Source organism: Vicia villosa, linkage group LG1 (assembly GCF_029867415.1).
Source record: "Vicia villosa cultivar HV-30 ecotype Madison, WI linkage group LG1, Vvil1.0, whole genome shotgun sequence".
Classification (NCBI taxonomy): Eukaryota; Viridiplantae; Streptophyta; class Magnoliopsida; order Fabales; family Fabaceae; genus Vicia; species Vicia villosa.
The window spans coordinates 32,787,644-32,802,300 of NC_081180.1; positions in this window are offsets into that span (position 1 = coordinate 32,787,644).

The following is a 14,657-nucleotide window of genomic DNA, read 5'->3' on the forward strand; positions in this document are numbered from 1 at the left end:
TTATAAATCATGATAAACATGTATTCAATTATATGAATATTTAATTTATTGTCATTATAGACTTCAAATTGATGCATCATTTTTCTACACATGGTTTTCTTTTCCTTAGACTAAACGCATAAACATATATAATAATTTACCACACAAAATATTGAATGCAATTTCTTTTCAATTAAGTGTCATTAAGTTATCATTTAACTTTATGTTTAAAATATTTTAACTTTATGTAGCGAAGAGTGTTTAGAATTTATTCTAGAGGATTTTCAATTTTTTGTGATGAGAATTCTGAATCCGAAATTATACTTTTATAGGCCATGCTGATATTGTTTCACAAGGTAGCGACCCTTGGTGAAACAATTTCTTTTCCAAGAGTTATGACTTTTGGCCCACAGCATGGTTAACCAATGGTTGCATGGTTTTATTCTGCAACATTTCATGAAGAGTTGTCACTCTCCGAATTCAAAATTCAAATCATAGCATATTTTCCTTGTCATTTTGGAACACACTAATATTATTAATTATTATTAATAATTTGCAACACTTTCTTCTTAGCATCTCATTCGTTCTACTGTTAAACATTGCTTTTGTTCCTTATTTTCGATAATCCGGTTCTATCATTGTATCAACAATCTCTTTGGAGTCAGATTCAACTTTTATACAACCTTTTGCTTCTCGATCAACATTGAAGTTCATCTCCACTAGCATTGATTCATCGTGTGTTTTGGTCACCTTCCACAGTTTCGGCTTTGATGCTTAATTTTGCACCATTTGTGCTACAAATTCTTTGATCATAGCCATAGAAAATGAATTTCTGTCGGCATCTGGATTCTCTTCACACCAATAATAAAACCATAACATCGCTCATTCATCTTACATGCACATGAATGCCCAATACAACTTATCACCAAAATGAATTTTTTTCTTCTCAAAGAACTTTTCAGCCGCAGAGATCTAATCAACAGTATTTGTTCCCATAAAATCAGGTAATTCCCTATTCAAAGTCCAAACGTCCTTCATCATTGGCTCTCTGTGTAGTTATCCGACAGTTATACTGAAGTTTTTGACAATTTTGGACATTTATCCAGCAGTTCCGGACAGTTATACAGCAGTTTTCAGCAGTTATCCGACAATTTCTATTAGTTTTCGGTAGTTATCTAGTTGTTTATGACAGTTTCTAACAATTATCTAGTAGTTTCCGATAATTTCCAACAGTTATTCGATTTTAGCAATTCACTGGCTCTGTCTCGAGATCCGATAGGTCGGACCAATGATAGAAACCCAAATTCAAGAGGAAAATAAATTATATTATTAATGAAAAAACAATAACTATTACAAAAGATAGACCCCCCTGCAATCCGAGAGCAAAGTTCCTCAGGAAAGAGACAATTCTTTGTCTTTCCAAACCAATACGGTTCCTAACTAAATAATTCTCAATACCTTCTCCCTTGCTATCCTATCCTTTATATAACTATCATTCCCCTCTAATTAACTAGTCATGTCAGCAAATATAACTCATTCCTCTATTTGACATATTTGTTGGGCTTAGGCCCAAACTAAGCACCAAACACACTCTATTGATGAAATTTCATCTATATCATCTTTGATCTCAATAATTTCACTTTTTATATATGTTAGTCCTGAGTCAAATGCAAAGTACTCTTTTGTGGCGATATCTTATCTTTATTCTGTGTTTTCTAGTGGCCTAAATGGAAGAGGACAAATAATTAATATTCCATTCTACTTTATTCGATATATGTTAATACATAAACAATATTTTATTCATCAAAATAATTCATTTAGAGAAAATCTTTTTCCAGAATCTCTGTAGTATGGAACAACTTCATATTTTTTGTCACATGAAAGGGAAATCTTCAACCTTCGTGTTTTTGCGTTGCTTATTATTCACTGCCATCATCGTTCATCGTTCTTTCACCATCATCATCGTTCATTGTGTGTTTATCAACACCGCTCACTGTATGTATTTGTGCATAAGTTGTTAATATTGTATTTGTTCATAAAAAAATTGCATTTTTGTCTCGTGCCGATTAGATTTTGGAGAAAATTTTATTTCTATTATGAGCCCTAACAATTTTATTTTACATAGAAACAATTTTATTTTACAGAGAAGATGGAACACTCGTGTTTTTTGTAAAGTGAATTATTTGAAATAGCTACGGCATGATTGAATTGCTTTGATCCATAAGGTGCATTATAGGTGAAGGACTTACCATAGTAAGGTAATTCAAACATTTTTCAAAAATATTCCATGTGAATATGAACTTGAACATCTTTTTACCAATGTTGTGAGTGTTAACTCTTCAAACTTGAGATTTGCATAGAATAACTTAACAAGCCTTAGAAATATGTGATAACATACTTTAATGAAGAACTCTTTAATTAAACCTAGATTGGCATTTTCATAAGGTCTGAAATCTCTAAAAACGTTGTCTCCATGTGAGAGGGCTTGATCACCACATATTTGGATATATCTTTCTCTCTTTGATCTTTTGATAAGTATTCTTCTAAAGGAGACTTTCTCTAGGAATGATTTCTAGAAGGTGAAGGATAGAAAAACACTTAGAAAGGGGGGGTTTGAATAAGTGTAGCTTTAAAAACTTGACAGATAAAAATAAATTGCACAGTTATTTTTATCCTGGTTCGTTGTTAACTAAACTACTCCAGTCCACCCCCGCAGAGATGATTTACCTCAACTGAGGATTTAATCCACTAATCGCACGGATTACAATGGTTTTCCACTTAGTCCGCAACTAAGTCTTCTAGAGTATCCTGATCACAACCTGATCACTCTAGGAACAACTGCTTAGACACAAGCTAAGACTTTCTTAGAGTATCCTGACCACCACGTGATCACTCTAATTACAACTGCTTAGACACAAGCTAAGACTTCCTAGAGTATTCTGATCAACACGATCACTCTAGTTACTTACAACTTAATGTAATCTTTCTAAGAGTATTACAATGCTTCTTAAAAGCTATAATCACAAACTGTGATATTTCTCTTAACGTTTAAGCTTAATCTCACTAAGATATTACAAAAGCAATGTAGTGAGCTTTGATGAAGATGAAGTTTCTGAGCTTTGATTTGAACAGCATTTCAGCAAGTTAATATGAGTTGTTTTGTTCCAGAATCCTTAATCTTGCTTCTCATCAGAACTTCATATTTATAGGCGCTTGAGAAGATGACCGTTGAATGCATTAAATGCTTTGCGTGTTCCGTACAGCTTTGCATTTAATGTTATACGCATTTGTCAACTACCTCGAGCCTTGTTTACGCTGTGTCTACTGACGTTGCCTTTAATAGCTTCTAACGTTCCTTTTGTCAGTCAGCGTAGCCTGCCACTTGTACTTTCTTCTGATCTGATGTTTGTAAATACAACGTTTGATTATCATCAGAGTCAAACAGCTTGGTGCAAAGCATCTTCTGATCTTCTGACCTTGAAGTGCTTCTGAGCGTGATACCATCAGAACTTCAGTGCTTCTGATCTCATGTTCTTCTGATGCTTCCATAGACCCATGTTCTGATTCTGCTTCGACCATCTTCTGATGTCTTGCCAGACCATGTTCTGATGTTGCATGCTGAACCTTCTGAGTCAAAGCTTCTGAGCGCTGAATTATGCATACTCTTTATATATTTCCTGAAAAGGAAATTGCATTGGATTAGAGTACCATATTATCTTAAGCAAAATTCATATTATTGTTATCATCAAAACTAAGATAATTGATCAGAACAAATCTTGTTCTAACAATCTCCCCCTTTTTGATGATGACAAAAACATATATAAATGATATGAATTTGCGATCAGAAAGAGCAGACGGCAAAAAACAAATTACACAGCTATAGCATAAGCATGTGAATATGTCTCCCCCTGAGATTAACAATCTCCCCCTGAGATAAATAATCTCCCCCTGAAATAAATACTCGAAGAACTTTAATAAAAGACTTCCCTGATTATTTCGGTAGAGACGATCACATAAGCTTCTGTCTTCAGAGAATTCATAGCTTCTGACTTCTGCTTCCATTGGACAGCTTCAGAACTTGAATTTCTTTTAGATCCCTAGAACACTCATAGCTTCTGATTCCTGCTTCCATTCAGGACAGCTTCAGAACTTGAATTTCTTTGATCTTCAGAACATTCCCAGCTTCTGATTCCTGCTTCCATCTAGGACAGCTTCAGAACTTGAATTTCTTTGATCTTCAGAACATTCACAGCTTCTGATTTCTGCTTCCATTTAGGACAGCTTCAGAACTTGAGTTTTCTGGATCTTTAGAACATTCACAGCTTCTGATTTCTGCTTCCCTCGGATAGCTTCAGAGCTTTGAATTTCTACCAACATCACTTCATGCTAGATTTGTATCAGAACATTGTTGAATGTACCAGAGCATCAACAGAGCATCTCTACATCCTGAAATGTTACAGAACAAAACTAAACGACAAAAGTCAGCATGAACGAGTCAGAACATAAAATGTATATTAGAACACATGATATGTATCCGAGCCATATAGGCTAAAAATAATGTATCAGAGCAAATAGAATTTTGTCACAGCAAATAGACAAAATTTGGATCAAATTCTATTATCGGTGCTTCTGATTCTGAAGCTTGACAGCACTCAGCTTGCTTCAGTTTCCATAAGCTTATTCTTTTTACAGAATTAACGCTTCTTATGGTTTTGCTTCTTGTGTTTGCTTTGAAGATTTTCTTCACTTCTTTATACCTGCAAAACACTTAAACCATATAGAACTTGCAGTTCTTGTTAGTGAATGTGTGGGAGCTTTACCCAGCAACTGATAGATTAATCAAATCATTTATCATTTATCTTCTCCCCCTTTTTGTCATAACATCAAAAAGAATATTCAAAAGATTCAGATGTATAATACGACAAATAAAATCACTGGAATGTAAAAAAACAAATAAACTTTTCATTGATAATCAAAAGATTTTACAAAAGTTCTTATGTTTAACAAGCAGATGCAACAAGGAAAGAAAACTACTAAGACCAAAGACTAAGACCCTAGCTAAGACAAAATCTGCGCCAGCATGTCTTGAACCCTGTCATAATTTGCAGTTTTCCTTGCCATGAAGACGTGAAAACGCATCATTGACTGCTCCTTGGGCTTCCAGGCGAGGGGTTAGGGAGACTTGATTCTGATGCAGATTTTCCACAATCTCTATCAGAAACAACGTTCTCAGCAGGTGAAGATGAAGAGACTTCTTTGGAATGGGTTGAGGGAGAGGAAAGGTTAGATGAAGAGGAAGTTGAGTCTTGAAGATAAAAAGACGAGGAGGAAGATGGAGATGATGGAGGGCTTTCACCGGGAGGTTGAAACACACGTTTAGAATAGTTTCCAGACAACTGAGCTTCGAATGAATTCACCTTGAGAGGGTCATAGGTGATCTTTATCTTTTTGGGTTTGGAAGAAGAAGTTTCATCAGCTTTTCTCTTTTTGTTTTCATCATTTTTATGGTTTCCTGGGCTTGATGAAGGGTTCATGATGGATTTGCAGATAATGAACAGCTAGGGTTTGATATGAATGCAGAGAGATAGAGAAGAAGAGCAAAGACAGAGTGAAATAGAGAAAATATAAGAGGGAAGGAGAGACGTTTGAAGAGTAAAAAAAATGAAACAAATGATGAATAGCATTTAATGTTACGTGACATGAGGAGAGATAATAAAGACAAATGAGGTGACTTGCACAGTTACCTATGGTCGGCGTCCCTTCAACTGCACGCGCGTTTATCCATGAACAGTAAAGACAGGTTTACCATCCCGAGATAAAACGTTACAGCTGTTTTGCTTTTAAAGAGGTTCTGAATCAACTTAGACAATGAAACGTTAGTAATAACTGAATCATAATTTCTAATTGATTTTCAATCAGAACTTCTGATTAAAAATAATCCACTTTCATTTCAGAAGATACATAAGAACTTCTCATCTTCTCATTCTGGGCATAAATCCATACTGATGTTCTTCAGAATGAACTTAAACCTATCTTCAGCCAGGGGTTTTGTAAAGATATCAGCCCATTGATGGTCTGTATCTACAAAGTTTAAAGATAAAACACCCTTCTGAACATAGTCCCTTATGAAATGATGTTTAATCTCAATATGTTTAGCTTTTGAATGAAGAATAGGATTCTTAGATAAACATATAGCAGAAGTATTATCACAGAATATAGGAATGTTACTCTCATATATCTGATAATCTTCTAGCTGACTCTTCATCCAGAGCATCTGTGTACTACAACCAGCAGCAGCGACATATTCTGCTTCTGTTGTTGATAGAGCAATAGTTGCTTGTTTCTTGCTATACCAGGAGATCAAATGACTTCCAAGAAATTGGCAACTTCCTGAAGTACTCTTTCTTTCGATTCTGTCTCCAGCATAGTCAGCATCGCAAAATCCTACTAAGTTGTATTCTTTAGATTTTCTGTAAACTAAGCCAACATTAGTAGTACCTTTTAGATACCTTAGAATTCTCTTAACAGCAGTTAAATGAGATTCTCTAGGGTCTGATTGGAATCTAGCACACAAACAAACACTGAAAAGAATGTCAGGTCTAGAAGCAGTCAAATATAAAAGAGATCCAATCATACCTCTGTATAACTTCTGATCTACCTTCTTACTTACCTCATCCTTACCTAGGATGCATGTTGGATGCATAGGAGTTTTGGCTTCTTTGCAGTCTAGAAGATTAAACTTCTTCAGAAGTTCCTTCACATACTTGGTTTGGTGAACATACGTTCCTTGTGATGTTTGATTTATTTGTATTCCAAGGAAGTACTTGAGTTCTCCCATCATGCTCATTTCAAACTCAGCCTGCATAGACTCAGCAAACTCCTTTCCAAGTGTAGCATTAGATGTTCCAAAAATAATATCATCTACATATATTTGACAAATTAAAATATCCCTTTTAAAGGTTTTACAAAAGAGAGTAGTGTCCACTTTTCCTCTAGTGAAACCATTATCCAGAAGGAAAGACCTTAAGCGTTCATACCAAGCTCTGGGAGCTTGTTTCAATCCATACAATGATTTCTTTAGTTTAAAAACATGATTAGGAGACATAGAGTCTTCAAAACCAGGAGGTTGATGGACATAAACTTCTTCATCTATATAACCATTTAAGAAGGCACTCTTAACATCCATCTGATAGAGAGTGATGTTATATTGAGTGGCAAATGAAACTAATAGACGAATAGATTCTAACCTGGCCACTGGTGCAAAGGTTTCTGTATAGTCAATCCCTTCTTGCTGACTGTAACCCTGAGCCACCAGTCTGGCTTTGTTTCTTACCACTTCACCTTTCTCACTGAGCTTGTTTCTGAAGACCCATTTTGTACCGATTATATTGAATCCATCTGGTCTAGGAACAAGATCCCAAACATCATTCCTTGTAAACTGATTCAGTTCTTCTTGCATAGCAATTATCCAGTCTGGATCTTCTAGAGCATGATCAACAGAAGTTGGCTCGATCAAAGATACAAGACCTAATTGACAGTCTGCATTGTTCTTAAGGAATGCTCTTGTTCTGATTGGATCATCCTTCTTTCCAAGAATGACATCTTCTGAATGACCAGAAATGAGTCTGGATGATCTTCTGACAGATGGTTCTTCAGAAATGCTTAGATTCTCCAGAGAAGCTGATACTTGATCTTCAGATTCTTTGCTTCTGAGAAGCTCTGCTTCTGATGCGTTGCTTCTTGGCTCAACAACTTCTGATACATCAATATCACAATCTGCAAAATTATCAAACTGCTTTGGTTTTTCAGAACCAAGCTTATCATCAAACCTGATATTGATTGATTCTTCTACAACCAATGTTTCAGTATTGTATACTCTGTAGCCTTTTGAGCGTTCAGAATATCCAAGAAGGAAACATTTTTGTGCTTTGGAATCAAATTTACCAAGATGATCTTTAGTGTTCAGAATAAAACATACACATCCAAAAGGATGGAAATATGAAATGTTGGGCTTTCTGTTCTTCCACAACTCATAAGGAGTCTTATTTAGAATAGGTCTGATAGAGATTCTATTCTGAATATAGCATGCAGTGTTTATTGCTTCTGCCCAGAAATGCTTAGCCATATTGGTTTCATTGATCATGGTTCTGGCCATTTCTTGCAGAGTCCTATTCTTTCGTTCTACAACTCCATTTTGCTGTGGAGTTCTAGGACAAGAGAAATCATGGGCAATACCATTTTCTTTGAAGAACTTTTCAAAGAATCTGTTCTCAAATTCACCACCATGATCACTTCTAACCTTTATGATTTTACACTCTTTCTCAGATTGAATCTGAGTGCAGAATTCAAAGAACACTGAATGAGACTCATCCTTGTGTTTCAAGAACTTTACCCATGTCCAGCGGCTATAATCATCAACGATGACTAATCCATATTTCTTCCCTCTGACAGATGCTGTTTTTACTGGGCCAAACAGATCAATGTGCAAGAGTTCTAGTGGCCTTGAGGTAGAAACAACATTCTTGGACTTGAATGCAGGTTTGGAGAACTTGCCCTTCTGACATGCTTCACAAAGAGCATCTGATTTAAATTTCAGATTAGGGAGTCCTCTGACAAGATCCAGTTTGTTAATCTGAGAAATCTTTCTCAAACTAGCATGACCTAATCTTCTGTGCCAGACCCACTGCTCTTCAGAAACAGACATAAGACAAGTCACCTTCTGACTCATAAGATCTTGCAGATCTGTCTTATAAATGTTGTTCTTCCTCTTGCCGGTAAATAGGATTGAGCCATCCTTCTGATTTACAGCCTTGCAAGACTTTTGATTGAAGATTATATCATAACCATTGTCACTCAATTGACTGATAGATAAGAGGTTATGTGTTAATCCTTCTACAAGAAGTACATTTGAAATGGAAGGAGAGTTACCAGACTTTATAGTTCCAGAGCCAATTATCTTGCCCTTCTGATCTCCTCCAAACTTGACTTCTCCTCCAGACTTAAGCACCAGGTCTTGGAACATAGACCTTCTTCCTGTCATGTGTCGTGAGCATCCAGAGTCCAGGTACCATGACATGTTGTGCTTTGTCCTTTTTGCAGCCAAGGATATCTGCAATAGGAATAATCTTATCCTTAGGTACCCACATTTTCTTGGGTCCTTTCTTGTTAGTTTTTGTCAAGTTCTGATTGAACTTGGATTTAGCAATATAAGACATAGGAGGAACAACATGATAATCTTTAAAAGGAGATTCATGATATTTCTTAGGTCGTGTCACATGTTTCTTGGTGTGAACAGTGTTAAACTTCTGTGCATGTGATGTGTGCCTAATATCATGTGAGTGGCCATACTTGAACTCATCATACAATGGCTTGTATGTGATTTTCATCTTATCAACAGGTTCAAGTTTGTATGGGGTTTCACCCTCATAACCAATGCCTACTCTATTATTTCCAGACACAGCATATATCATAGAAGCAAGTTGACTTCTGCCTATGCTTCTAGATAAAAATTTTCTGAAGCTCAAGTCATATTCTTTCAGAATATGATTCATGCTAGGAATGGCTTTTTCTGTTTCAGAAGGAGATCCACTGTTTTTGGATAAATTTAAAACTTTTTCCTTCAGTTCAGAGTTTTCCAATTCCAGCTTCTTAGTTTCAAATTCAAATTGCTTCTTCAGCTTTTTGTATTTGATACTAAGATGAGCTTTGAGTTCCAGAAGTTCTGTTAGACTGGAAACTAACTCTTTTCTAGATAGTTCAGAAAATACCTCTTCAGAATCTGATTCTGATGTAGATTCTGATCCATCATCTTCTGTCGCCATCAGCGCACAGTTAGCCTGCTCATCTTCAGAGTCTGAATCATCTTCTGACTCATCCCAGGTTGCCATAAGACCTTTCTTCTTATGAAACTTCTTCTTGGGATTTTCTTTCTGAAGTTTCGGACACTCATTCTTGTAATGTCCAGGCTCATTGCACTCATAGCAGACAGCCTTCTTCTTGTCAGATCTTCTGTCATCAGAAGATTCTCCACGTTCAAATCTCTTTGAACTTCTGAAGCCTCTGAACTTCCTTTGCTTGCTCTTCCAGAGTTGGTTTACCCTTCTGGAGATCATGGACAGTTCATCTTCTTCTTCAGATTCTGATTCTTCAGAATCTTCTTCTCTTGCCTGAAAAGCGTTAGTGCATTTTTTAACATTAGATTTTAATGCAATAGACTTACCTTTCTTCTGAGGCTCGTTTGCGTCCAGCTCAATTTCATGGCTTCTCAAGGCACTGATAAGCTCTTCCAAAGAAACTTCATTCAGATTCTTTGCAATCTTGAATGCAGTTACCATTGGACCCCATCTTCTGGGTAAGCTTCTGATAATCTTCTTTACATGATCAGCCTTGGTGTAGCCTTTGTCAAGAACTCTCAATCCAGCAGTCAAAGTTTGAAATCTTGAAAACATCTTTTCAATGTCTTCATCATCCTCCATCTTGAAGGCTTCATACTTCTGGATTAATGCAAGAGCTTTGGTCTCCTTGACTTGAGCGTTTCCTTCATGAGTCATTTTCAAGGACTCATATATGTCATAGGCCGTTTCCCTGTTAGATATCTTCTCATACTCAGCATGAGAGATAGCATTCAGCAAAACAGTTCTGCATTTATGATGATTCCTGAAAAGCTTCTTCTGATCATCGCTCATTTCTTGCCTTGTCAGCTTTACGCCTCTGGCATTTACCGGATGTTTGTAACCATCCATCAGAAGATCCCATAGATCACCATCTAGACCAAGAAAGTAACTTTCCAGTTTATCTTTCCAGTATTCAAAGTTTTCACCGTCAAATACTGGTGGTCTAGTATAACCATTGTTTCCATTGTGTTGCTCAGCAGAGCCAGATGTAGATGGAGTTGGATTTGCTTGAGATTCACCAGCCATCTTTTAATGAAGCGTTTTTCTCTTCCTGAATCTTTTCTAAACACGGTTAAGTGCTTGCACCTTAGAACCGGCGCTCTGATACCAATTGAAGGATAGAAAAACACTTAGAAAGGGGGGGTTTGAATAAGTGTAGCTTTAAAAACTTGACAGATAAAAATAAATTGCACAGTTATTTTTATCCTGGTTCGTTGTTAACTAAACTACTCCAGTCCACCCCCGCAGAGATGATTTACCTCAACTGAGGATTTAATCCACTAATCGCACGGATTACAATGGTTTTCCACTTAGTCCGCAACTAAGTCTTCTAGAGTATCCTGATCACAACCTGATCACTCTAGGAACAACTGCTTAGACACAAGCTAAGACTTTCTTAGAGTATCCTGACCACCACGTGATCACTCTAATTACAACTGCTTAGACACAAGCTAAGACTTCCTAGAGTATTCTGATCAACACGATCACTCTAGTTACTTACAACTTAATGTAATCTTTCTAAGAGTATTACAATGCTTCTTAAAAGCTATAATCACAAACTGTGATATTTCTCTTAACGTTTAAGCTTAATCTCACTAAGATATTACAAAAGCAATGTAGTGAGCTTTGATGAAGATGAAGTTTCTGAGCTTTGATTTGAACAGCGTTTCAGCAAGTTAATATGAGTTGTTTTGTTCCAGAATCCTTAATCTTGCTTCTCATCAGAACTTCATATTTATAGGCGCTTGAGAAGATGACCGTTGAATGCATTAAATGCTTTGCGTGTTCCGTACAGCTTTGCATTTAATGTTATACGCATTTGTCAACTACCTCGAGCCTTGTTTACGCTGTGTCTACTGACGTTGCCTTTAATAGCTTCTAACGTTCCTTTTGTCAGTCAGCGTAGCCTGCCACTTGTACTTTCTTCTGATCTGATGTTTGTAAATACAACGTTTGATTATCATCAGAGTCAAACAGCTTGGTGCAAAGCATCTTCTGATCTTCTGACCTTGAAGTGCTTCTGAGCGTGATACCATCAGAACTTCAGTGCTTCTGATCTCATGTTCTTCTGATGCTTCCATAGACCCATGTTCTAATTCTGCTTCGACCATCTTCTGATGTCTTGCCAGACCATGTTCTGATGTTGCATGCTGAACCTTCTGAGTCAAAGCTTCTGAGCGCTGAATTATGCATACTCTTTATATATTTCCTGAAAAGGAAATTGCATTGGATTAGAGTACCATATTATCTTAAGCAAAATTCATATTATTGTTATCATCAAAACTAAGATAATTGATCAGAACAAATCTTGTTCTAACAGAAGGGTTACTCCTTTTCGGAGCCATGATGAGGATGATAATAGTGGCAAAGAGTAGAAACTTACACAAGCAAAAGAAAAAGAAAAAAATGAGAAGCAAAAGAAGAGATGAGTGAGTATCATTATTTAACACAATTTCTAAATCTATTTTTGTGTGAAAATCAATAAGATCCATGGATATTTGACCCAAAAATATTTATTTGAAAATATTTAAAAACAAAGTCTCTAATCGATTACAACTTGAGTTTAATCGATTAGATCTTTAAAAAATTGGGATTTTGCACGTTCCTCCTTAATGAGTTGCTTTGCTTGATTTTTGAAGGAGATACAATCCCGTGCTCATCATATTTTATTTAAGAAGACAAAAGATTTTGGGTGAGAAATATATTCTAATCAGTTATCCCTATAGACTAATCGATTATTCAGATCTTCCTTGGTCTGTTTGGGCCTTGGATGACTTTGGCTTGGTCAATTGTTTTTGGCATCCCTTTTCTTTAGCATTTTATTGACGCCCTTCGTTACCTCGCCTTAGTAACCGATGAAAGACCTTTTTTTCAACTGAGGTAAAAGGCGTTTTTCATTGTATTGCTATCATCATCAAAATATACCCTAGATGAAACACCTTTTTCATTATTAATCAAAGTTGTTAAAACAAAATTTGTTTCTATAGCTCATCTCTAAGTTTTGATGATAACAACACATATATTTTATATGTAAACAATTTTGTTTCTAATGTTTTCTTCAGTGAGCAGATCAAAAAGCCATGTATGATTTTAGACTGTTATCTAAAGAATCATCAGAAAGACTACTCTCTTTCATTTATTTGGGTACACCAGTAGTTCTATGGAATGTTGAATGAATCAGAAAGAATATCTCCAAAATACTTCTCAACAAGTTGTTGCTTCAGAAGTCTCAAGTGTCTCCAAATGAAACAAAGTCTACCAAGATGTTGAAGATCTAGAATTAGAATCAAAGTCTACATCAGATACAATTTAATACGTTAAGATTAGATGTCAAAGATATGTTCTTCAGAAGAGCTGTTGCTAATTACTCTTAAGACATAGTCAAAGATCAGCTGAAAAAGGATCAAGTTAGAATTAGAGTTTAGTTGATGGCTCTTGTTCAAATATCTAGACGTGTTCCTCAAATATGTTGCACTATAATTTGAAGGCATTGTTCTTTTATGAAAGGACTCGAACTCTATAGCTTGTATTGCTCATGTTGTCCCACTATCAAATTAGTTATCTCTTCAGATACATATTTGATCTAAGAAGTGTTGCGTCGCTCTTCAGAAAGGCTACTGTCATTATTTTTGAAATAAAAAGTTAAGCTCCTATTTAGTTCTGATGTTCTGATGTTATCCTAACAAAGTATTTTCTGAACTACTCATCAGATGCATCATCAGAAGAACAAAGAAAAAATGTGATCTCTTCCAAGCTTAGTACTTCAGAATCAGAAGTACATCATTTGAAGATAAGATCAAGAAACTTACTTATGAAGATTCAGTACAATGGTTTTCTCAACAAATCACAAATATCAAGATGTTCGTATTATTCAAAAGTTGTCTTCCATGCCATCACGTAAAAACTGCAAGCTACAAGGCTAAGGAAGTAACGTGTTCTAATATCAAACATCTACACTTATATCTGTTGAAAAGTAACTGTTGGCTTATGAAGAAAAGACTCTTCTATCCTCTTAACATCTCATTCTCTAAAATTTATAAATGAAGATCAAGCACTTAAAAGAAAGTGTTGGCTAGCTTGCTTGCTCACTGGAAAGTGAACAACCAAAGGTGTTGGTTGCCACTGCAGAAGCCAAAGCTATGGATTGCTACTACACAAGCTAAAGATGTTGTTAGTGCAAATTTCAAAAGCTGAAAAGGATGTCTTTCGCAAATGCTAATGCTGCAATGCTACTATAATACGAAGAAGCCAAAGTTCAATCAATGAAGATCAGGAAGCTGAAGCTGAAGAGGACAAGAAAAATAAGAGAAGATTATTATAATATGCAATTAAGTTTTCATCATAAACATCTTTATAGAATCTTGTAAAATCAAGGAGTTGTTGCTCATATCTTGCTCAACACTTTTGTGTTGCTTGTACTTAATCATTTGTGTAATCGACTTTTTAGAAGCACTATTGTAAACACAATGATAATCAATTTTTATTGTTTGTTCCTTGAGTGACTAGTCTTAGTCTCTATACTCAAGAAGACTGTGACTGATGGTCATCATGGGAAATCTTCTTTAAGGGACCAGTTGGGTCAGAATTCTTAAAGGAGTCATTGATCGTTATATCTCTTAAGGGACCCGGTGGGCCAGAATTCTTAAGGGATCACTAACAGGCTGATCAACGTGCTTTGGGAAAATCTTCTTTAGGGGACCAGTTGGGTCAATATTCTTAAATAAGTAATTGATCATTATATCACTTTGGGGACCAGTTGGGTTATAATTCTTAAGATATCACTAA